General features: G+C 38.3%; 1 long non-coding RNA gene across 1 annotated transcript; it reads left to right on the plus strand.

Moving 5' to 3' along the window:
• Positions 1-1,138: 1,138 nt before the first annotated feature.
• Positions 1,139-2,147, plus strand: LOC107963520 (uncharacterized). Its single transcript, XR_001701958.2, has 2 exons — positions 1,139-1,563; positions 1,817-2,147. It is a non-coding gene; the product is annotated as an uncharacterized lncRNA (long non-coding RNA).
• Positions 2,148-10,392: the final 8,245 nt, after the last annotated feature.

Here is a 10,392-nt window from a genome sequence, read left to right on the forward strand (position 1 = left end):
ATTCTGGTTTATTAACACAATATTTTTGGTCTATGAAAGATTAGAAAACGAGTTCGGGAGTCGGTTACGCGCGAGGAAGGATTAAGACCCTCGCAATGCCCAAAATCGGTACCGTATTGATCAATTAACGTCCTAATGTTGAAAATTTAGAAAAGATTTTAAAATACAATTCCTTTAAAAGCATTTAGATAGCTTGAATTGGATGTCGAGATTCTCTCGTTTAGAAGGAATAAAATATCTCATCCAGCAAGATTGGATACAATATTTCGAGCCCTCGACACAAGATTATCTCAGGATTTCCAAAACATATGCACTCGAAATTTAAAAAAAAAAGGGATATTTGGCTATTCGGCCAAACGGTAAATCGAAACCCAGCACGATTGGGCACGATTTCTCAAACTTCCAAACACGAAATGTTTCCTTATGCTGAGGATTTTCTTTTTCTTTTTAAAAATGCAAGCGGTTGTAAAATGAATGAAGATAACAATAAAATGTAGAAAATAATGATTGATGAGAGTGTTTTAAAAATATGCTAAAATAGGATATTTTTAAAGCAATAGATAGTACATAAGTAAATCCTCAAGAAAATCCAAATATGATACAGCATGAGGTTTATAATATACATAAATAAAGCTAATGTCAATTTTGCGTATGCAACAATATATAAAGGTGACCTCATTAAATATCTTACATAATTTCAAAACTATATTATATGAAAGTTTTTTTAACAATAAGAATAACAAAAAAAATAATAACATTAATGAACCACTATAGTATCTACAAATAATGGTAAACTAATAATAATAATAATAATAGTACTAATACTGCATATAAATAATAGTATAAGAATACAATAATAAAAATAGAAACGATAGTAATAATAATGTATAACAGTAAGGATAATAACAAAAATAATATTAATGAAAAGAATAAGAAAATATATGGAAAAAAATGTATTAGAAATAAATAATAATCATGAAATGATACTAATAATAAAAATAGAAGGTAATAAATAATGATAAAAATAATATTAAAGTGAATTAATCTAAAAAAACAAAAATAATGGAAAAGACTAAATTGAACTTAAAATGGGAGTTTGGGGCGAATTTGGAAATAGGTAAGAGGGAAAAAAACCAAATTGAATGCTCACATAAAAAGGAGGGACAAAAAGCGCAAATGATCCAAATCCCAAAAATGAAGTACGCAAACATTGGCTAAATTAAAACAGTGTAGGAGTTTCGGGGAAAATTTAAAAAATTTTAAGAAATACTGAAACACGGCTCGATTGAACACTAGCGCAAAGGGGGAGGACTAATTGTGCAAATACCCCATTTTGAGCCAAATGCATGGGTACAGCACCAAACGGTGCTGTTTTGTTTTGTCTTTTAAGTCAAAACAAATCTGCTTGAAATCATTTCAATTTTGTTTTAAGAAAACCTAATTTTCAAAATCCCTCCCCTTATCAGCCACATACGCCGCACGCCCAAACGGAGAACAGAGGCGATCCCAACCCCCTCCTGGGCCCGATCTCAACGACATGTCCACGTGACCACCGAAAGTCAAGTAAACTCCCTCTTTTAAATACTTTAGTTTCGTATAAATATAAAAAAATCTAAAAAAAAGAAAAAAGTGGTAGAAAAATAAAACAAAATGAAACAAAGAAAATAAAACTACAGTAAAATCACACTGATTTCTTTTTAAAATCTGTTTTACTTTGATTTCTCTCCTTTTATTCCTAAAAAAAAAAGAAGCCATTTTACAATATTTTCCAAAGGCTTTTATAGCCGATTTTACAACTTATTTTGCTTGTTTGCAGGTGCGTGGTAGGCGTGGACTCTGACGTGGAGGTAGAAGCCATGTGTGGCGAGGGTAGTTGAGGGTTACGGCGCAAGGCTGGTTGCTAGGGTTTTGCCAAAAATGTTTTTTTGGTTTGGACTTAAAAGTTTGGGCTAGGGTTTAAATGTTTGTATTGGGCTGTTTATATTTTGGCTATGGTTTAAACTTTGGGTCTGAATTGGTAAACAAAAATGAACTGTTTATTTGGGCTAGGGTTTAAATGTTTGTATTGGGCTGTTTATATTTTGGGCTATGGTTTAAAATTTGGGTCTGAATTGGTAAACAAAAATGAACTGTTTATTTTGGTTTTATTCACGGGCCCCGGGCTGAATTGGGCTATAACAGCTGCCCCTCTTTACTCATTTCCGTGTAACGAGAATAGAGCAAAGACTCCAAATAGGTCAATTCTACCCAATCTTGCTGAGTCTTGACTTCTTTGTTGCTCATCTTTTTCAAGTAGACTTGCCCTTTCTGATCTTCTCCATAGCTGGTACATGGAGATAAGATCTGTAATTTTCAGCCCGTTACCCTACTGCTTAGGGGGTTAAGGCTCGTATCTTCAACCTACTCTCTTGCTACCTCAGAGAGATAAGGTCGGTAGCTTAAATCTGCTCCATAGCCGATACATGGAGATAAGACTCGCCATCTTCGATCTGTTCCATAGCCGATACATGAGATAATATCTACAATTTTCAGCCTGTTACCCTACTGCTTAGGGGGTTAAGGCTCGTATCTTCAACCTGCTCTCTTGCTACCTCAGAGAAATAAGGCCGGTGGCTTAAATTTGCTTCATAGTTGATACATGGAGATAAGACTCGCCATCTTCGATCTGCTCCATAGTCGATACATGAAGATAAAATCTATAATTTTCAGTCTGCTTCCTTGCTACTTCAGGAAGATAAGACTCGTATCTTCAACCTGCTCTCTTGCTACCCTGGAGAGATAAGGTTAGTGGCTAAAATCTGCTCCATAGCCGGTACATAGAGATAAGACTCGCCATTTCTGATCTGCTCCATAGCCGATCCATGGAGATAAGATCTATAATTTTCAATCTGCTTCCTTGCTACTTCAGGAAGATAAGACTCATATCTTCAACCTGCTCTCTTGCTACCCCAGAGAGATAAGGCTGGTGGCTAAAATCTACTCCATAGCCGATACATGGAGATAAGACTCGCCATTTCTGATCTGCTCCATAGTCGATACATAAAGATAAGATCTATAATTTGCAATCTGCTTCCTTGCTACCTCAGGCAGATAAAGCTGGTGGCTAAAATCTGCTCCATAGCCGATACATAGAGATAAGACCCGCCATTTTTGATCTGCTCCATAGCCGATATATAGAGATAAGATCTGTAATTTTTAGTCTACTTCCTGTAATCTCAGGAGGATAAGACTGGTGGCCAAAATCTGCTCCATAGCCGATACATGGAAATAAGACTCGCCATTTTTTATCTACTCCATAGCCGATACATGGAGATAAGATCTGTAATTTTTAGCCTGCTTCCTGCAACTTCAGAAGGATAAGACTGGTGGTTAAAAGCTGCTCCATAGCCGATACATAGAGATAAGACTCGCCATTTTCGATCTGCTCCATAGCCGATGCATGGAGATAAGATCTATAATTTGTAGCCTACTACCCTACTGCTTAAGGAGTTAAGGCTTGTAACTTTACCGATACACTGCACTGTCCTCTGAGGAACATAATCTATAAAATCAATTTCATGTATATATGCTTATGCCAAATAGTTAAGATGCTATGATCAAAATGAATCAAACGCTCCTAGCTAGATGTGATGCTTATGCCAAATTAAGATGCTATGATCAAAATGAATCAAATGCTCCTAACTAGATGTACTATGAATGACATTGGTATGAATGTAGAATGTCACGAGAAATGCTGTTATTACTTGGTATTGCTCGAGGTAGATGAGAAATGCCTCTCTTTTTTTACGCTTAAGCTGTTATTGCTTGGTATTGTCTTTGACGTATTTCTCCTCGTTCAACTGGTATCTTTAACAGACATATGAAGCAATAGTCTTAACTTAAACCTTTTAACTTCTAAAGTAACTCTAACCCATAAGCTTGGTGGGTTCTAAATAATTGACCTGTTTCGGGTTCTTGCACTACTTAGAAGCTACTAGAGTAATATGCTGAACTCCTTTTGTGAAAGTATTATTAGTTCATTAATCAATATTTCAATAGGAAACATTTTGAAAAAGATTATCAAAATAGACAAGATGAAATTATTAAAATAGACAAGATGAAACTTTACTGAGAACAAAGCTCGAGGTAGAAAATCAATTAAGATAACAGCTTTTACTAAGGTACGAAAGATGTATAAGATGGAAAATTGGTACCCCAGATATCGCAGCGTGAGCTTCTCTATTCTGACTGTTTGAAAACCCTTGTGAGCCATATGTGTGTTTAGGAGGTCCGAAGTATTTTGTTGATGCCTCAAGATGTAATGTTCCCCCTTCTTATCAATTCTGGTAGAATAAGGTCGCAACATGCCCCATTCCTGATCATAATTTGAGCTATTCTTTTTTCGGGTTTTCAACTCAAAACCCCATTGGTCTCCGTCATTACGGGTTTTTGCCTTGGCCTCTCTATTTTTCTTTTTTTTTCAAAGCACCCTCTCAGGTTTTCGCCTTGGCCTTTCTTTTTTCAGGTGAAGTACTTCTTGACTGAATCTGAATTTACCAGGTTGAGAAGGCTTTTACCATCCATTTCTGCTAACATCAGTGCCCCTCCAGAAAAAGCCTTCTCCACTACATAGGGTCCTTCCCAGTTTAGCATACATTTCCCTCTGAAATCCTTTTGCATAGGGAGAATCTTTTTCAGTACCAAGTCCCCTTCGTGGAATACTCTTGGACGAACTTTCTTGTTGTAAGCTTGCATCATTCGCTTCTAGTACATTTGACCATGACGGATAGCTTTCAGCCTCTTTTCTTCAATCAAGTTCAGCTGATCGTACCGGGATTGGACCCATTCTGCTTCATCTAGCTTCAATTCAGATAAAACCTGAAAAGAAGGAATCTCAACTTCAATAGGCAAAATTGCTTCCATCCAATAAACTAACGAGAAATGTGTTGCCCCAGTGAAAGTTCTGACCAACGTTCGATAGGCATAGAGAGTAAATGATAGGCATAGAGAGCAAATGGTAACTTCTCATGCCAATCCTTGTAGGTCTCAGCCATTTTCCCCACGATCTTCTTTATATTTTTATTAGCCGCCTCAACTGCCCCATTCATTTTCAGGCGATATGGTGATGAGTTGTGGTGTTTAATTTTGAATTGATTGTAGACCTCCACTATCACGCTATTATTCAAATTTAACGCATTGTCAGATATGATCTTCTCTGGCATGCATATCGACATATGATTTCCTTTTTCAAGAACTTGCTGACTGCCAACTTCGTGACGTTGGTGTATGAAGCGGCCTCCACCCACTTGGTGAAATAATCGATGACCATAAAAATGAAACGATGACTGTTAGAAGCCTTCAGTGAGATCAGCCCAATGACATCCATGCCCCACATTGAGAAAAGCCATAGGGTAGTCATAACATGAAGAGGTGAAGGAGGCACATGGATCTTGTCACCATAAATTTGGCACTTATGGCATTTCTTGGCATAGTTGATGCAATCTCCTTCCATTGTAGACCAGTAATACCCGAATCTCATAATTTGTCTGGCCATTGTGAACCCATTAGCATGCGACCCACAGATACCTTCATGGACTTCTTCCAAAATTTTCTTTGCTTCTACAGCGTTAATACATCTTAGCAATACTTGGTCTTTCCTTCTTTTATACAGGATTTCACCATCTAAGACATAGTCATCGGCCAGCCTCCTCAACATTTTTTTATCATTTTCAGTTGCCTGACCAGGATATACACAATTTTTTACATATTGTAGAATATCCTGATACCAAAGATGATCATCCCTCTCCTCCTCTACGTTGATATTACAACAATGAGCTGGAGCATCGCAAATACTCATCTAGATTGGCCTCATGTCTTCTTGTTTATTTGCTCTGATCATGGAAGCTAGCGTAGCTAGGGCATCAGCCATCTAATTTTCGTCACATGAGAGATAATGGAAGGTGATATCATCAAACTCCTTGATTAAGTCCAGAACCAGCTCTCAATAATTGATCAACTTTAAGTCACTTGTTTCCCTTTCACCTTTGAGTTGATAGATCACTAGTGCAGAATCCCCATATACCTCTAACATCTTGATTTTGCGCTCTACAGCCGCATAGATACCCATGATACATGCTTCGTATTCTTCCATATTATTTGTGCAATCAAAATCCAATTTACAAGTGAATGGATGGTGATCTCCATTTAGGGATATCAAGACTGTCTCAATTCCATTACTAACGGCGTTTGATACTCCGTCGAAATTTAGTTTCCAGGGATGATCTTCTGGAGAGTCTTCTTGAGTGGATACCATATACATTAGATCTTCATTGGAAAAATCAAAATCCAAAGGCTCGTAATCTTCTAAAGCTCTGCTGGCCAGAAAATCTGCTATTACACTCCCTTTTACAGCCTTCTGGCTCACGCAAACTATGTTGAATTTGGAAAGCAAAATTTGCCATCGGACCATCCTTCCATTCAGAGCAGCTGACTCCATTATGTACTTAAGAGGATCTAATTTCAAGATTAACCAGTATGGTACAGCATGTATTGCCTCAATCTCCAAGTTGTCCAGACCAAAGCACAACATAGCTTCTCAATTGGCGAATATCTCATCTCACACTCAGTGAATTTCTTACTGAGGTAGTATATCACCTTTTCTTTCTTTCATGTCTCATCGTGTTGACCAAGCACACATCCCATTGAATAGTCAAATACTATCAAATATAGTATCAATGGTCTACTCGGGTTGGGTGGTGTTAACACTGGGGGATTGGACAGATATTGTTTAAGTCAAAAGTCTTTTGGCACTCTTCATTCCACACACCTGGGTTGTGTTTCTTGAGAAGACGAAATACGGGATCGTATTTCTCAGTTAGTTACGAAATAAACCGGGCGATGTAATTTAGTCTTCCCAAAAAACCTCGAACTTTTTTTTGAGTGCGTGGCGGGGTCAATTGTTGTATAGCCTTGACCTTTTGGAGTCGACCTCGATTATCTTTTCACTGACGACGAAACCGAACAGCTTTCTTGATCTAGCACCGAAAGTACATTTTGTTGGATTGAGTTTTAGCTGGAACTTTTTCAGCCTCAAGAATAATTTCCTCAAAACCTGTTTGTGCTCTTTTTCTGTTTGGGATTTTGTGATCATATCGTCGATGTAAACCTCAATCTCCTTGTGCATCATGTTGTGAAACAATGTTACCATAGCTTTTTGATACATTACTCCCATATTTTTTAACCCAAATGGCATCACCTTATAGTAAAATATTCCCCACAAGGTTATGAACGTGGTTTTTTCCATATCTGCAGCATGCATCTTTATTTGATTGTGTCTCGAAAAACCATCCATAAAAGAGAACAATGAGTAACCCGCCGTATTATCCACCAGTGTGTTAATATGGAGTAGCGGGAAGTTGTCCTTTGGGTTAGCCTTGTTTAAGTCTCTGTAATCCACACACATCCACACTTTTCCATCTTTTTTAGGGACGGGGACGACACTGGCTACCCATTCCGAGTAATTCACCACTTGTAAGAACCCAGCATCAAATTGTTTCCTGACCTCTTCTCTTATTTTTACTGCAACATCAGGTCTCATCCTTCGAAGCTTCTTCTGAATAGGCTTGCACTCTTCTTTTATGGGGACTCGATGTACCGTAATATCAGCGCTTAAACCAGACATGTCCTGATACGACCACGCGAAGACATCTTTGAACTATTGCAGTAATTTAACGAGGTCTCGCCTTGTTTACTCGGTTATACAAGTTTCGATTTTCATTTTTTTCCCTTCTTCTAAAGTCACATTCTCGGTTGTCTCCTTATGGGGTTGAATATGTTTCTCTTCTCGTTCTACCATCCTTAACAAATCCGGAGATATCTCACAATATTCGTTATCTTCAAAATCCTGAGATACACATATCTCGCTTAAAAGGAGATCCTGGGTCCGTAACAATGTCGCTCGTAATGTTGATATCTAGAGACCTATTATAACACAAAAGAAATATCCAAAGAATGAATCGAATGGTGGCTTATTTGTATGGCATGATTATGAATATAATGAGAATATGAAAGAATATTTGCCCAGAATGAGACACAAGAATGCATTTTTTATTAAATAAAAATGTTTGAACATGAGCCTATTTCACAAAAGATTCTTATTTTTCTAGGTTCAAAATAATAAATGTGTTCTAAACATTACTCTGTATTAGCTCTAAGAACTATAGGAATTTCTTCCACAGTCCAATTGTTTAGAACACTGCCAGGCTCATAAGGGTGAATGCCTGATAAGTCTCTTTCCCTCACTTCCTCCTCAGGTAGAGCGTTGATGCTCAAATTTCCCATCAAATCTTCAGTTATCTCTTCTCTTGTCATCTTTGATTCTGGATGAATAATTCCTTCTGACACGAATGTATTGGATATGTGGGGAAAGGTCATTGACTCCCACTTGACCTCTGTCTCACTCAATCGTGCCCTTCGTCTATCTTATTTCCTCTATAACTCTTCCTTTCTTTATCTGGTGTCTGGTTTATAATCCAAACTAAAACGATCCCGCTTACCAACTAAACCTGGCACTTTGACCCGTCCGTGGAGGTATTTTCCCAGTCCCTTTCCATGTAATGCTTATTTTCCCATCATCAGTCGTAAGCTCATCCTCGTAGCTTCGGATATTTTTGGCATTGGGATCTTGCCTCATTCGATAATAAAAGTCACATTGACAAATTCCAATGACTGAAAGGAACACTCAATTGCTTTATCATTCTCGATGTACGGCACGTCACTTGTAACAGAGGCGATAATATCCTCTTCTGCATTTATGGTTATCAATCGTCCCTCCATTACTAATTTCAGCTTCTGGTGCAATGATGATGGTACCACTCTCGCTGAGTGAATCCAAGGCCTCCCTAGTAAACAATTATAAGAGGGCCTGATGTCCATTACGAGAAAGTCTACCTCGTACGTGTTAGGTCCGATCAGAAGGGAGATCTTAATTCTACCCATTAATTTACTCTCGGTGCCATCAAACACTCTCACTATGTTCTGGCATGTCTTCATATGAGAGCTATCTATAAGTAACCTGTTCAATGTGGACAGTGGCAAGACATTCAGCGCCGACCCATTGTCAATCAATACCCCCGGTAGTGTATACCCTTTGCACCGAGTGGTGATGTGCAGAGCCTTGGTAGACCCCATGTCACCTGACGGTATCTCATCATCACTGAAAGAAATGAAGTTATCGGTACTTATATTGCTGACAAGACGGTCTAGCTTGTTCACCGAAATATCCTCAGTAACATAACTTTCATTCAACACCTTTATCAACGCATTACGGTGTACCTCCGAATTTTGGAGAAAAGCTAGTCTGTTACGCAAATAAGAGTTGGGGAAGTCGCTACGCAAGTTCAAGTCATACATTATGTCCGTTAAATGGCCATACTACTTCATGAAGGCCTATGCTAGGTCCCTCCACGATTTAATTTAGGTGTGACTTAGTTGATTGTACCATTTGGCCGCAGCCCCACTCAGACTATCTTGAAAACAGTGAACTAGCAACTGATCATTATTGACATGACCAGTCATCTTTCGACAAAACATCGTGATGTGGGCCTCAGGGCAGCTGGTTCCATTGTATTTCTCAAACTCCGGCATTTTGAACTTCGGAGGGAGCACTAGATCTGAAACCAAACTCAACTCTTTAGCATCCATACCACATTGATAATCTGCACTTTCCAACACCTTGAATTTCTCTTCCAGTCATTTTTATCGGACTTCCAGCTGCTCTGGGAGTTCTTCTTTTGCCTTCCCTACTTTTGCAATCTCATCAAAGTCGGGGACCGAAAGATTTGCCCGATCATCCTCGAGTTTAGAACACGAGCCCGTTGAGAAATTCATTGATGCCGAAATACTAGCCTGATACTGGGGTTTGATATTGACAGACACCCTTTGAGGTGGTACTGGTGTATTCACTAGGGTGAAACCTAGAGGATAAATAAGGATCTCGCTATCGCCATCTGGGTTGACCATAGGGCTCTTCCCTTTTCCTGGCCCTCCGAGTAACAACTGAGTTAGTTGATTCATCATGTGCTTCTATGATTCTTGCATCTGATCTTTCATATCCTGCGGAATCTTGGCCAGTTGCTCTTGTATCTGTGCTTGCAGCCGCTCGTGCATTTCTTTCTCCATTTGTTCCAGTTTTTTCAGCTTTTGATCCATAATTTTGGTCTTTTTTCGTGTATAGTATTGATGTTTCAGGGTAACTATAATATAATTTTAGATTGATTAAGGCATTTTTTGAAATTTAATGCATGTGATGTGATGAAATGCAAATGCATGAGATGAATGCAAAACTAAAAGGATGTCGATTCTGATCCAATTCCATTTAGAAACTTTCTTAGACAACAAAATCCTTTACATAAA

The sequence above is a fragment of the Gossypium hirsutum genome, chromosome A06, assembly GCF_007990345.1.
Source record: "Gossypium hirsutum isolate 1008001.06 chromosome A06, Gossypium_hirsutum_v2.1, whole genome shotgun sequence".
Classification (NCBI taxonomy): domain Eukaryota; kingdom Viridiplantae; phylum Streptophyta; class Magnoliopsida; order Malvales; family Malvaceae; genus Gossypium; species Gossypium hirsutum.